Raw genomic sequence first — 14,225 nt, 5'->3', positions numbered from 1 at the left:
AGTACTCCGAGACCAAGTTTGCCCTGTATTTCAAACCGATTCTTTATTTGAATCGACGCACACGGTTGTCAGTGGCACCTCTAAGATCCGCGATGACTGAACCAATGACGACAGAGGAATAGAATAAAGAAAAATAAAAAAGAACATTGATAAACTGTCTCTCGTGCGACTTTGTTGCACGAAGCTCGCTCAGAAAAATTCACGTCGCACACTGCAGTGGCCCACGCAGAGCAGTCAATTCCGGTTTTGTAGGCTCAAGATGCCTCGAGTGCCTCTTAAAGAGCGGGAAGATAGAATAGAAATGTCTAAAAGAGGTTATACGCAGCGCAATATTGCTCTAGTGACAGGCCGCCTATTGGAAACGGTCAACCGGATTATCCAGGCTTACCGAGATGAAGGACGCATAAACGATGCGCCGCACCGCAGACGACCCCGATCAACAACGAACGACCAAGACCTTTGCATTGTGGCTGCCGTCAGTGACAAACCATTCCAAAGTGCAAAGGACGTTCGAGGTGCTCTTGGATTGGACAACTTGAGCGACAGCATCTGACAGCTGCAATGCTCCCGCACAATGTGTCAATTGCAAGGGCGATCATCCAGCTTACTCGGGGAGCTGCCCTTGCTAGAAAAGAGAAAAGGAAATAATTGCAATAACTGAAAAGGAAAAGATTTCATTCTATGAAGCGAGGAGTAGGCTAGCGCACTTACCTCAAGTAAGCTATGCCAGTGTGACGCGGCAGGGGGCAGTGCAACACCGGTCTCAGGATTCTACAGAGTCCACGTCTGGTACTACTGTAGAAACCCCAACCGCCCCCTTGATGGCTGCAGCCAGTGCTGCTCCATCAGCAACGAAGACGGGCCCGCAGACAACAGTGTCGCAGGGCCCGAAGTTGAAGCGTACTCCACGGCCTGAGACGCGCGTCTCGGCGCCTGGCTCTCGATCATCCAGTGCCTCGGAAAAGGCGATGAAGGTCGATCCTAAAACCCCCGGCGCCATTGACGCCAAAAGACCCGCGCTCCTTGGAGCGCTCACAAAAGGAGAAGCATATTATACCTTCGCTGAGAAAGGGAAAGGTAACCTGAACGGTTACCGCCCTTCATAAGAGTAATCGGCTTTTAAATAGATGTCACCTACAATTTGTAAGCTCACACAAAGTATTTTTTTTTTCAATTCCAATAAGATGGCTTTCATCATTCATTGGAATTGCAGAGGACTAATTCACAATTTAGGTGACATCAAATACATCACAAATAAGTTCTCACCAGTTGCATTCTGCCTTCAAGAAACGAACCTGGGACCTAAACATGCACAGTTTCTTAAACGTTTTACTGTCCTAAGAAAGGACCGCGAGCACTCCAGCCGTCTTTCAGGAGGTGTCGCTATTGTCGTCCAAGGCGGCATCCCTACACGGAACGTTTTATTAAATACTCTGTTTGAGGCAGTAGCTGTCACAGTTTTATCTTTAAAGACTGTCACCATACGTTCGTTGTACATCCCTCCCCATACCCATTTCACAATTCGAGACATGCAAAATTTAATTGGCCAGCTACCAGAGCCTTTTGTTTTAGTAGGAGACTTTATTTCTCACTGCGCTCTTTGGGGCAGCGATAAGAATGACAAAAGAGGACAACTTCTCGAAGATTTTATTTTGACAAATAACATCTGTCTTTTAAATTCACGTGCGCCAACTCATTTTTCACCGTGTTCACGTACTTTTAGCTGCGTTGATTTAGAATTTTGCTCTCCCAACAGTTTTACCGATTTTAAATGGGACGTACTGGAGACTTCATATGGCAGTGATCACCCGCCGTGGTTGCTCAGTGGCTATGGTGTTGGGCTGCTGAGCACGTGGTCGCGGGATCGAATCCCGGCCACGGCGGCCGCATTTCGATGGGGGAGAAATGCAAAAACACCCGTGTACTTAGATTTAGGTGCACGTTAAAGAACCCCAGGTGGTCAAAATTTCTGGAGTCCTCCACTACGGCGTGCCTCATAATCAGAAAGTGGTTTTGGCACGTAAAACCCCATAATTCATATGGCAGTGATCATCTACCTGCTATAATCAACCTCAACTCAACGCTACCGATTATATCTCAGAAACCGCGCCATTGGAAACTACAAATGGCAGACTGGTCTGTTTTCACAGAAAGTACGAGGCTGGAGGAGCTTACTTTAACAGACTTAAGCATTGACGAAATTAATGAAAAAATTACTAACTGTATTATTTCTGCAGCTGAAAAGGCCATTCCACAATCTTCTGGCATTGTTCGGAAAAAGCTGAATCCTTGGTGGACACATGAATGCACCGTACCAAAAAAGCAGCAAAATAAGGCCTGGGGAATCTTACGCAGGTACCCAACATATAACAACCTTCTAAATTTTAAACAAGCAAAAGCGAAAGCTAGATACATTCGAAGACAGGCGGAAGAATTGTCTTGGCAGAAATATATACCTACAATTAATAGCACCATCACATCAAAAAGGATGTGGGAACAGGCCAAGAAGTTTAAGGGGGACTACTCATCATACACGATGCACATACTTGCACCTTCAGGCACTCAAACAACACTACAAGAACAAGCGAATATACTTGGGGAGCATTTCTACAGCGCCTCCAGCTCGGCTAACTATTCAAACGCGTTCCTAAAATACAAACTGTCGGCAGAAAAGGAGAAGCTACCAACTGCTTGTATGTCAAGGGATGAATACAACGCTCCATTCACGATGCAAGAACTTAACAGGGTCTTCTGTGCTGGCAAAAAAACTGCAGTAGGTTTTGACCGGATCCATTATTCCATGATTGCACACCTGTCCCAAGCATCCGTACAGGCTCTCCTTAAATTTTTTAACAAAGTATTTGAATCTGGAAGCATGCCAAATAGTTGGAAAAACGCAATAGTTGTGCCTTTTTTAAAAGCAGGTAAATCCCTCACATCCCCAAGCAGCTTTCGACCCATTGCCCTGACAAGCTGTTTGGCGAAATCGTACGAAAGTGTCGTAAACTTAACTTTCACGCTTGATACACGGAACTCGATTGATTTTCACCAGTGCGGCTATAAGAAAGGGTGTTCAACGACAGACCACCTCGTCCGACTTGAACACGAAATACGTGAAGCATTTTTACACAAACAGCACTGCCTGGCAGAGTTCTTCGACCTAGAAAAAGCGTACGACACCACGTGGAGATTTGGAATATTACGTGATCTCGCCGCGTTAGTAATCTGTGGCAAAATCTAAACTGTCATTCCAAATCCGTCTAGGCACTGTGCTCTCGCGCACATTTATCCAAGAAAACGGCGTACCACAAGGTTGCGTACTTAGCACAACACTCTTTATGGCAAAAATAAACTCTGTCAACAACGTCATTCCCACCTCTGTTATGCACTCCATATACATCGATGATCTGCAAATAGCGTGCCGCGCCTCAGACTTACGAACATGTGAAAGGCAGCTCCAGATAACAATAAATAAGCTAATGGAGTGGGCTGAGAAAAATGGCTTCCGCTTCTCTACTCAGAAAACTGTTACAGTGCTTTTTTCGCAAAAACGAGGGTTGTACTTAGACACGGATGTAAAATTGAATGATGTCGCGCTGCCGGTAAAACAAGAATACAAATTCTTGGGAGTAATCTTTGACAAAAAACTAAACTTTCTAGCCCACATTAAAACACTATAGATTAAGGCAAATAAAGCATTGAATATCCTCAAAGCTTTATCTCATAAGCAGCGGGGTTCAGACCAAACCTGTCTTTTACGTATTTACCGGTCTCATGTTCGTAGCCTTTTAGACTACGGTTGCATTGTTTACGGCTCAGCCAGACAGTCCTACATCCAACGACTTAATCCAGTACATAACCTTGGACTGCGACTGGCAAGTGGTGCCTACAGAACCTCACCTACTCAAAGTTTATACGTCGAGTGTAATAAACCCCCTTACAGCAGCGCAGAGCATTACTCACTTTTTCCTACGTACTCAGAATTCAGTCATCACCGCAACACGTATGCTACAACATCCGCACACAATGCAACCCACGCCCACACTATACAAATAAACCGAACATGATTAAACCGCTTGTCCTGCGATATGAGGAATATGTTCGGGATTATGACATTCCTTGCGAAGTCCTCCAGGTTGCCAGAAAGCCACACCGTCTGCCCCCGTGGCATGATTTTGAAACGTTATGTGACTGAACATTAACACATTTAAAAAAGAAAGACATCCCACGCGAACACATTACACAAGAATTTCATGCTCTTCAGGACACATATCAAGATCACATGTAATTCTGCACTGATGGCTCTAAAACGAAAGAACACGTGGATGGGGGTGTCGTAACGGAGAATTAGGAAACAAGTATTCGATTGCCACAACACGCCTCTGTTTTTACGGCTGAAGTTTTCGCTATGTGGGTTGTTGTTAAAAATATTATCGCTGATAAACACAAGAATGCAGTCATATACACAGATTCTTTAAGCACACTGAAGGTTCTACATTTGAAATCTGAGTGTGAACCCCTGATTGGAGACATTTTAAACATGGTGGCTTTTTACGAATATGGGAGGTCAATTCGTTTCTGCTGGGTCCCAAGCCATGTTGGGATACCGGGTAACGAAGCAGCTGATAGATATGCATTGATAGCAGCGCACAAAGACATTACAAACACAACACTCCCATATAAAGATAGCATCTGTGCAATTAGAAAAGCCTTCATGGTAACATGGCAACGCAAATGGGATCGTTGTGCTGACAACAAGCTACATATTACGGAACCCATAGTTGGCGAGTGGAAGTCGTGCTATCATTAGGAGCGGTTTATCGAAGTAGGTTTATGCCGACTACGCATTGGGGACACACACCTCACACACAATTACTTACTTACGAAAGAAGACATACCAATATGCCAGAAATGTCAACAGCCACTAACAGTTATGCACATATTACTCACATGTACGTAGATTGAAACACACAGACGAACACTTTTGCACAAATTACATCAACTACACATACCTTTACACCCTGCTCTAATTTTAGGTGATGATCCGCTAGTCCCATTATCTGACGTCCGTAAATTTCTAGAGGACACTGGATTTTTACATAAAATATAGATTATTAACACAGCCTTTTCCTTCATAAACTGGATTTTAAAACACCTCGTGTTTGGCACAGCATAGTCTTAGCCGCTTTTGCGCCATTAAACTCCCATTTAACTAACATTTAACTAACTTGATATACAGGGAATGTGCCAGCGTGCAAAAGCACATTTACACCTCGCATTCAGGTCAGGATGACGAAATTTCAAAAATGCATACTTACGCATTCTAACTTCTAATGCTTCTAATGCCTATGCATTCTAATTATTGTATAACCTTTGAGTAACTCTCCCCCCTTACACAATGCCTCCAGGGACCTGTAAGGTATGTTGAAATAAATAAATAAATAAACAAATAAATAAATAACGTACAATAACAGAATTGATGTCGAACTCCGTATACAGAGCTACGTACACCATATCTCTGATACAAATTTCGAGTTTCTTTTTGGTGTACTGTGAGAAAGGTTTTTTTTTTATTTTGCTGAGTACGCATATGTTGAAAGACTTGGCTCACACATGCAGGAACAATAGCGAAGGAAATTCAGTCTGAGGTACGTCTCGCATTTCACTCGTATAGGTGCTCATTCTAAATAGAGAGTATAGGAACGTGAGTTCTACTATTCTGATTCAAATTCGGAAACAGATACGGCGGTAAAAAATATTTACAACCGCAAAATAGGTAGGGGCGGTGGCTGTTTTTTCGCCGCTAGTATGGTGGCAATATGTCTGGCCTCTGAGCACAAAAGCTTCTCTTCTCGCATTTGTACGCTCGTGAGCAGCGTTGTCGCCCATCTTTTTTTTATTGAAATGAATATTAAGAGAGGTTGGCGCCTTTATGGTGGCACCGGCTACTACTTGTCACTTGGCAAAGGAAACAAATTTGCGTAAAAAGGGAGAATAGCGGCACAAAATATGATACTTAGTGGAACACTGGATGAATAAAAAATATACAGTCCAACAGTACATGAATCGCAAAGTTTTGTGCATGATTTCAGTACACGTATGCATTATAAAGTCAGATATTCTGAACAGCCAAAACACACAACACATGTATTACACTGCAAGTACGGAACAAAATTATACATATTGCGTAAAAGTTGCGGTCACCACACAAATCAGTTATGTACCACGAACAACATTTGTGTTATTCATTTTGCGAATTCGGATCATCTGAAACTTAATATTTTCCCAAAATGTTGGTGTCCTCTAAAAACATTTTCAGAGCAAGCAGTGCTCTTTTCTGATGGCCCGCAGTTGGCCATGGGCCAAGTATCTTTTTTAGAGTGAATGGTCTTCTGTCTAATATCAACAACATTGCTTTCAGTAGCCTTCTTTGCGGATCGTATTTCGTGCACTCGAAGAGAAGATGATGCACATATTCGTCAGGATGGCCACAAGAACAATGCGGTCTAGATACACGTTTTATCTTAATTGTACAAGAAGTGTTTCGTAAATGCAGTACCAAGACGCAGGCCGTGTACCAATGCTTCAAATTTTCTGTTGTCTCTTTAATTTTCCGGCATTGATACTTTTATACATGGGTCTATAAAGTACAACTCAGCGTTTTTAGGTTGCTGATCAAGCTAGGTAGTTTTGCTGAGGCGACAGGAAATCTGTTTCAGGATCAGACGGACTTCACTACGCAATAGATGGTTGTCTCTGCGTTATTGTGCGCCCGATTCGCAGCTGCGTTCGCTGCAGTGTTACCAGGAATATTGGAGTGCCCAGGTATCCACTGAAACGCAATTACGTGGTTCATTGCGCTTGCTTTTGTAAGTTATTTGAGCGTCTCATACAATAGCAAAGTGTTAAAATAATTTTTCTTATTGTTCTGAAGTAATGTGAGAGCGGCTTGCGAATCGCTAAAGATAACCCCTTTATGCGAATGCTTTTCTGATGTTATGAAACGCAAAGCACACACTATTGCAATCAGTTCTGCCACAGTGGAAGATGTTTCTCGGTATAATTTAAATGTCTGCTCTAACGCTAAATGTGGAATGACGAATGCTGAAGTCGAGGAGTTTTTATGACACGAACCATCTGTATAAACGTGGATGTACAGGGGATATAAAGAGTAAACTTGAAAGAGTGCCAGTTGTTGTGCAGCTACTATGAACATGTCTCTCTTAGATATCATGCCGTCAAACGATAATTCTATTTTAGGAGATGTTAACATTCAGGGAGGATAACTAACATCCACTTTGCATAATTCAAATCTTGGTAATAATGATTTATGTTCTGGAACAACATCGTGAATTTTGCTTCTGTTTCTTTCGGTAAGCGCAAGGTTTAATGGATGCTTCTCGTGTTGGGTTAAGATACGATAAATATGTCGGCATGTTTCAACCGCTCGTATGACTGGAAATGGTAGGTGACTAGCTTCAGCAATTGCTAAAAAACTCGAGGTAGCCTGCGGAATCCCAAGACACACTCGCAGCCCTCTTGCCAGTAAACGTTGAAGATGTTCCTCAGAAGTTTGCGATAAACCATGGAGAACTGGTGCCGAGTAAGCAATTTTTTTGTTTTATGAGAGCGTTAATTCTGAACTTGTAGTAGTGAGGAGACTGACCCCCCCCCCCCCGTTGTGCTAGCGAGTCGCCGAAGTACGTTTATTACTGCATTGGTCTGCTTTTCAATTGTGCGGATGTGTGATGCCCATGTTATCTGGCGGGCAAGAATAACTCCAAGAAATTTATTCTCTTTCACTAACATCACAGTTAGCCCATTACGCGTAAGTTGGAAATTATTCAGCTGTCGTCTAGTGAAAGGAAGTACGGCTGTCTTTGCGTATGAAAGACTGATGCCTCTTTCTTTTAAAAAAGCTGTCGATACTATCAAGACCCTCTTGCAGCGTTGTTTGAATGTCTTGTATATGAGATCCAGAGGCCCATATGCGGATGTCATCTGCGTACAGACAATACTGTAGACCAGACGGGAGTTCTTGTGGCAAGGCTGCCATGGCACAGCTGAATAAAAACGGACTGAGAACACTGCCCTGCGGAACACCCTGCGTGATGCTGTGATAATTACTCTCTCCTTCGATTGTTTCCATAACTATTTTTCTATCTTTCAAGAAATTTGATACCCATCGCAGTGTTCGACCGTGTAGGCCAAGCTCTAACACACCAGCAAGGGCACGTATGTGACAGTGTCGAATGCTCTTTGAATGTCTAAGAATACTGCTACTGTCACATTTCCACAAGATCGTTCATGTGCGACGCATGTGACAGTGTTTAATACTGCCTCCATTGTGCACGGATATTGTGGAAAACCGGTCATGTAGTTGGGAAACATATTTGTGTGTTCACACCACCATTGCAGTCGACTGTCTATCATCTTTCCATTAGTTTGAAAAAACAGCCTGTGAGACTGACGGGTCGATAGTAGTCAAGACAAAGGGGAGTCTTTCCTCGTTTTAGTACTGGAATCACCCGAGCTAATTTCCATAAATCTGGAAGAGTCTCTCTTATCCAGCTATTATAAAATATCTCCAAAAGAGTCATTCTTTCTACTGGACCTAGGTTCTTTAACATCACATACGTAACACCATTTGGGCCTGCGGTTGTTTTTGTACGGCATTACGAAAGAGCGCATTTCAATTCATTTAAGCTAAAGTCACAGTCAAGTTGAGGATGTTGTGACATAAAGCACGCATGAACCTTCAGTTCTGCTAGTGTTGTTGAACTTGCAAATTGTAGGCAAGCAAACGGAATTCCTGGTCTGGATTTAAGTTGACAGAATTCGTCACTAACAGATGTTTCCGGAGTGCTTCGAGCTACGGCAAGGGCTCGGAAGGGATGGCTCTGGGTAACTGAACCACTAAAGGATCGTACAACTGACCATATTCTGGGAACTGGAGTAAATGGAGTATTCTCGCCGTCTTCTCGTATCTAATTTTTGTAAGCGTCTGCGCGAAGTTGAATGAACTTTCTGTGCCATCTTGTAGCCATCCAGCTCTCCACTGCGGCGGTAAGCCCGTTCTGCACGTCTTCTAATTGCTCTTAAACATTCATATTCCCCGTCGACTACAGCGTATTCATTTGGAATAATGACTTGCTTAGTGCAGATCTTGTAAGACTCACACAGTACACTTGCAAAACTTTGAAAGTTCGGATTTTCGCCCAATTAGTTACTTAAATGGTGGCGAAAACTTTGCCAATTAGTATATTTTGAGTAGCGCCGGGTCCCTTCCCTTCGTATGAGACGATGTTTTACCAGAATCTGGAAATGATCACTACCATGCGTTTCTATGTCCGTTGACCATTCAACGCCATCAAGAAGGTCTTGTGAGCAGAGCGTAATATCTATACAGCTTGAGTAACGAAACCCTCGCAAGAACGTTGGAGAGCTGTCATTTAACACGATCAGATGACTTTTTTCCGCAATAGACTCTATAATGCTTCCGCGGGAATCGTTATATTCACTGCCCCAGATTACGTCATGTGCGTTGAACTCCCCACAAACCAGCACATGTGAGTTTGCGATATCAAACACATTCACCAAGCTGTCTACTGATATTTTGCGAGAACACTGTAGATAAAGACTGATCACTGTGACGCTTGTATTTCTAAAAGACATCATGCATGCTACGAACTCCGGTATATTTAAATCGCTCGACTGTGTTAAAGGGAAGCTGAAGAGTCTGTCGAATTCAATAGGACGCTCATATACTGATGCGGGAACATTATAAACCATATAGGTAAAATTTTGGGTTTTTTTTTCAATTAGGAGCGACGTAATCGTCGGTTGAAATTGCGCTGTAGCTCCGCCCCCCTTTGAGTGGGCGAGCGGAGCGGAGACCGGAAACCGCGGTGTTGTGACGTCAACTCTGCTTCGTTCCTTCGCAGCGTCCGCGACCGTGCCTGACCGCGCTTGTTTCTGCGTGCGTGCCATCGTAATCTGCTTCGATCGACCCTGCATTCCTTTGTTGGTGCGTCTGCGTGTATGTAGAGTGGTAGTCAACGTGCGTGGTAGTCAACGTGAGTGGTAATCAACGTGAGTGGTAGTGAACGTGAGTGGTAGTCGACGTGAGTGGTAGTCAACAGATGAAGGTCACTACACGTACTGCATGAACCGGGAAGCTTTTCACGCGTTTAAACCATCTTTGTAGATTGCCGGCAGCTTTGGACAGCGCACAAATGCCGACGATCGCAACCCCGCTTACGTTCCACGAGGAGGCATGCAGGAACACAACACTACAGTTGTTTGACCGGAAACGAGCTTACTAGATCGGCGAAAGATCGGCGAGATCACTAGATCGCATTGCAAAAAAACATACTCATCAAAGAGCATTTCCAACACGAGGAGGTCCCAAGACTTCGCTTTCGTTCGCGTCAAAAGCGCTGCTCGCACCAGCATCGTTTGCTTCTTCGAGAGGCCGGCTCTTCGCAATCGGCTCGTACATGTAGGGAGTAACGCTGAACTCCTCAGAAAAACGCAGTCTCTCTAAATTTTCCATTACCATCTCAGAAAAACAGCACCAAACTATCTGGTACCGCGCTTCATGTGTAGCGGCAGCGGTCGGCAGCGGCAGAGTTGACGTCACGAGGCGCACCGACCAATCACAGGCGGAAACGAGACGCGCGAGCTGGGCGTGTCCGCTGCTGCACTTTTCGTTGAAATAAAATATATTTGCGCTTTCTTACGCTCAATTTCGATACGATATTCGAATTCGGAGGGTTGAAAACCATTATGTACAGATGTTCACTCATTTTTTCTGGAAAACCTTTCAGCTTCCCTTTAAATAGGACGGCAGGTCTTTTCTCACGCATAACATCGCTCTGCTACTTCCAGCAATGCGCGATGATTTATATATAACATAGTTTGAAAGACAAAAGTCATCTCGTACGCCTGCCTCCTGTATACATAAAACAGGAAAAGTTACGTTGAGCTAATAGTTTGCGAAAATCACCTGACTTATTTCGAAGGCTATTAGCATTCCACTGAAATACGAAAACATTGTTGTAACGATTATTCATACAATCAGCCTGCTGTGGAGCTGTTGGTGGTTGTGGAAGCACCAACGATTACATAGAAAGCAGTGCTTTTACCTCTAATAGGTTGTTTTCCTGTGGAATGGCACTGAGAATTGCACGCAGAGCTGTGAATAGCATGGGCAGGATCATCTGTGCCACAGGTAAAGACGCGTAATCACCAAACGACGCTGAAGCTCCATGTGTGCTCGAAGCAGGTCGCGGAAGAGCTTACTGAGGTGGTCGCTGGGATGATTGGTGTGGTTGAGACGAATGGTGAGGTAGTCACTCAGATGTTAGGTGAGGTTGCTGTGCCAATGGCAGAGGGCGTTGCTGAGAAGGTCGGCGAATGTCACTTGATGGCTGGGCAAGATGAGTAGTATTCTTTGAAGGTGGATCGTGTCGCTCGCTGTCAGTACGTTGTCGACCTGAGTGCTTTATAGCTGCAGAATAGTCCATATTGACCCCTTGCTCTTTTTCTTTGTTGGGAGTTGGAGGCGCGCATCTTACAGCATCGAGGTTGGGTGGGGGTGCATTACGAGGAGCCAGCGCTCTGTATTTCAACTCATGTCTGCGTAACCTTGAGGCAGCTCTGCCCTGAGGGCACCGGGAGTATGAAGCTGTATGGTTTCCGCCACAGTTGGCACACTTTGGCTGATACACAGACTTGCACTCTGAATGGTTGTGGTCTTCTGAGCATATCTTGCAGCGACATGGACTGCGGCAGTTCTTCGATAAATGTCCAAATCTCTGGCAGTTGTAGCATCTTAGAGCAGGGCCATGATATTCTTCTACGGGATGACTCATGAAACTTTAATGCACGTGTTGTGGCATTGGTTTGTGTTCTCTGAAATGGAGAATGAAGGTTCTCAGAGGGCGTGGTTCTACCGCTCCGTCTTCTTGGCAATTGTAGCGCGCCTGACGACGGGCAGATGTCACTCCAAAATCCTTCAGGAAGTCAACCAGCTGTTCTTCCGTATACTGAACTGGCACATGGCGCATCTTGCCAACGTTCTTGGTATAAGATGACGGAATGAATTGCTTGACTCCAAAACCAGCCACTTCGCTCATCGACAGTAGATGTCTTGCAGATGAGACTGAAGTAACATTGACAGAGTACCTTCCATCTCTATTCACGCGGAATGACTGTACCTTTTCCTTTGCCGCGGAAACAATTTCCGACGCAGCGCAGTTTGCATTCACTTGCCAGAAGTTGCGTCCTTCCTGTGAGGGTCGAAAAACGACTGGAATTCCCTCAGGCCGCTTCTTTTTATACGTTACCGAGGAGAACGGCGTTTCATCGCATTCTATGTCTTCATCTTCACTTAGCTCATAGGTAGATGTCTTATCGCGATCAACCAGTGGTTTCTTGGCTTCACTCTCGCTTGTCTCAGCCATATTCACTGAAGGTGCGCTGGAAGGTAGGGCAGCGTTGAAAACTAGCGTCGCCGGCTTGATGACATTAGGCGTGTGTTGTGGCACTTCCGAGTGCGGCGCTGATTCTGCGGCACTCATGCGCCTAGGAACGCGCTGTCGGACATATGGCTCGTGCCGGTGTTCAATGCTGCCTACCGCCGTGGTAGGCGTAGATGCGCTGCGGAGCGCAGCAAAATTACGCGATATTGTGCGTGATCTTTAGCACATAGGTATCTCACGGGATGTCTGTTCTCTCTGGACAACAGTGAAGTCTCAACACAGCAGTGATTCTTCGAAGAAAACAGAAAATAATATCTCACCGAAGAAGCAGCGGTCACTCGAAGGGACTTCTTCTTCTTCTTCTTCTCTCTCGCCCCTCTTACTCGTTTTGCACGTTGAAGCTCGTCTGGTCGACTTCCTTGCTTTTCCTCTCCTTGCTTTCTCTCTCTCTCTCTCTCTCTCATTTATGGTGGTGCAGGAATCTCACGTCGGTGCATCGTCGTTGCCGCACCCTTTTACAACGAAGCTGTATATGCCTAAGCGAAATTTACACTCGTGCTCCGACCATGGAAACCCCACTGCGGGAGTTCGAGTCACTATTTATGGGGGCATATGAGCCATTGCATTCGTCTTACGTAGCGGATGGACAAATTTTTTCTCTAGTAGGCATAGAAATCTACGCATTATTGCAGGGAAGGGACACAGAGGCGGTCTGGGTTAAGACAAAACAATTATGTCATAATTAAAGAAATAGTTTTCCAGCGAAGCTGTATATGCCTAGGCGAAGCGCTCGTGGTGTGACCGCGGAAAGCCTCCGGCGGAAGGTGCGGCGCTTCATTGGCTACGCCGATAGTGACGTCGTTTCTATCTCACAGCAGAGCACGCGCGCAGCAGTCTCTCTCCGACTTCGCAATAGGTTCAAAAATGTGTCCCTGTCCCTGTCTACAACTAAATGAGATGTGCGGCTCCGGTGTGTCATTTGGTAACGACAATGCACAACGGAGTCATAAACACTATGATTAACGCATTACGAATCACGAATGGTGTAACATAATTCAGAAAGACTTTGATTCACCCGCTGGATTAACACAATAAACCGCTCGTTGGCCTCCTCCATAATGATAATTATGCGAAGCCCAATGTGCGGCATTTGAAATAAACGCTATGATAAACACGAGCCAAACCTGTGCGTAACCTCATTTAGAAACACAAAGACGTGACCAATAATTGAGAAAGAGTTTAACGCACCGCCGGAATTAACCCAGCGATAAACATCGCGGCCGCACATTTCAGCTTCGCTGGTTTACCATCTGTACGGTGTGCATGGGCGTTCTTTTTCTTTTTTTTTGTATGCGCGTTGCTGCGCTGAACTGAAGCTGAACTGAAGAAAAGAGACGTTGCGCAGTCCCATGTTGCTCGACCAGCGTCATCAGCACATCGGAGTAACTGGAATCCGTGAACTTCCGTGAACATAGAACATGCAGGCAAGTGCGGAGTGGGAACTTCCGCTACGCAGGCGCTTCGAGCTCTTACCATTGGTAGCGAGGGTTCATGTCAGTGGGAGAGAGAACTGGGAAAAGAAGACAGTGCAAAATTTTAGTCGCTGGCATGCATCTGTCCTTTGAAATTTCTCGACTGAATAACTTCGGACTGCGTATTCTATCGCTGCCATTCTTGTATCATTTATCTCTCCAACTGTCAGTCCACGCGAACCCCCTATCGAAAACTTGAACAGTGGCC

Source organism: Dermacentor albipictus, chromosome 4 (assembly GCF_038994185.2).
Source record: "Dermacentor albipictus isolate Rhodes 1998 colony chromosome 4, USDA_Dalb.pri_finalv2, whole genome shotgun sequence".
NCBI lineage: Eukaryota > Metazoa > Arthropoda > Arachnida > Ixodida > Ixodidae > Dermacentor > Dermacentor albipictus.
Note: the sequence above shows the minus strand (reverse complement) of the source record.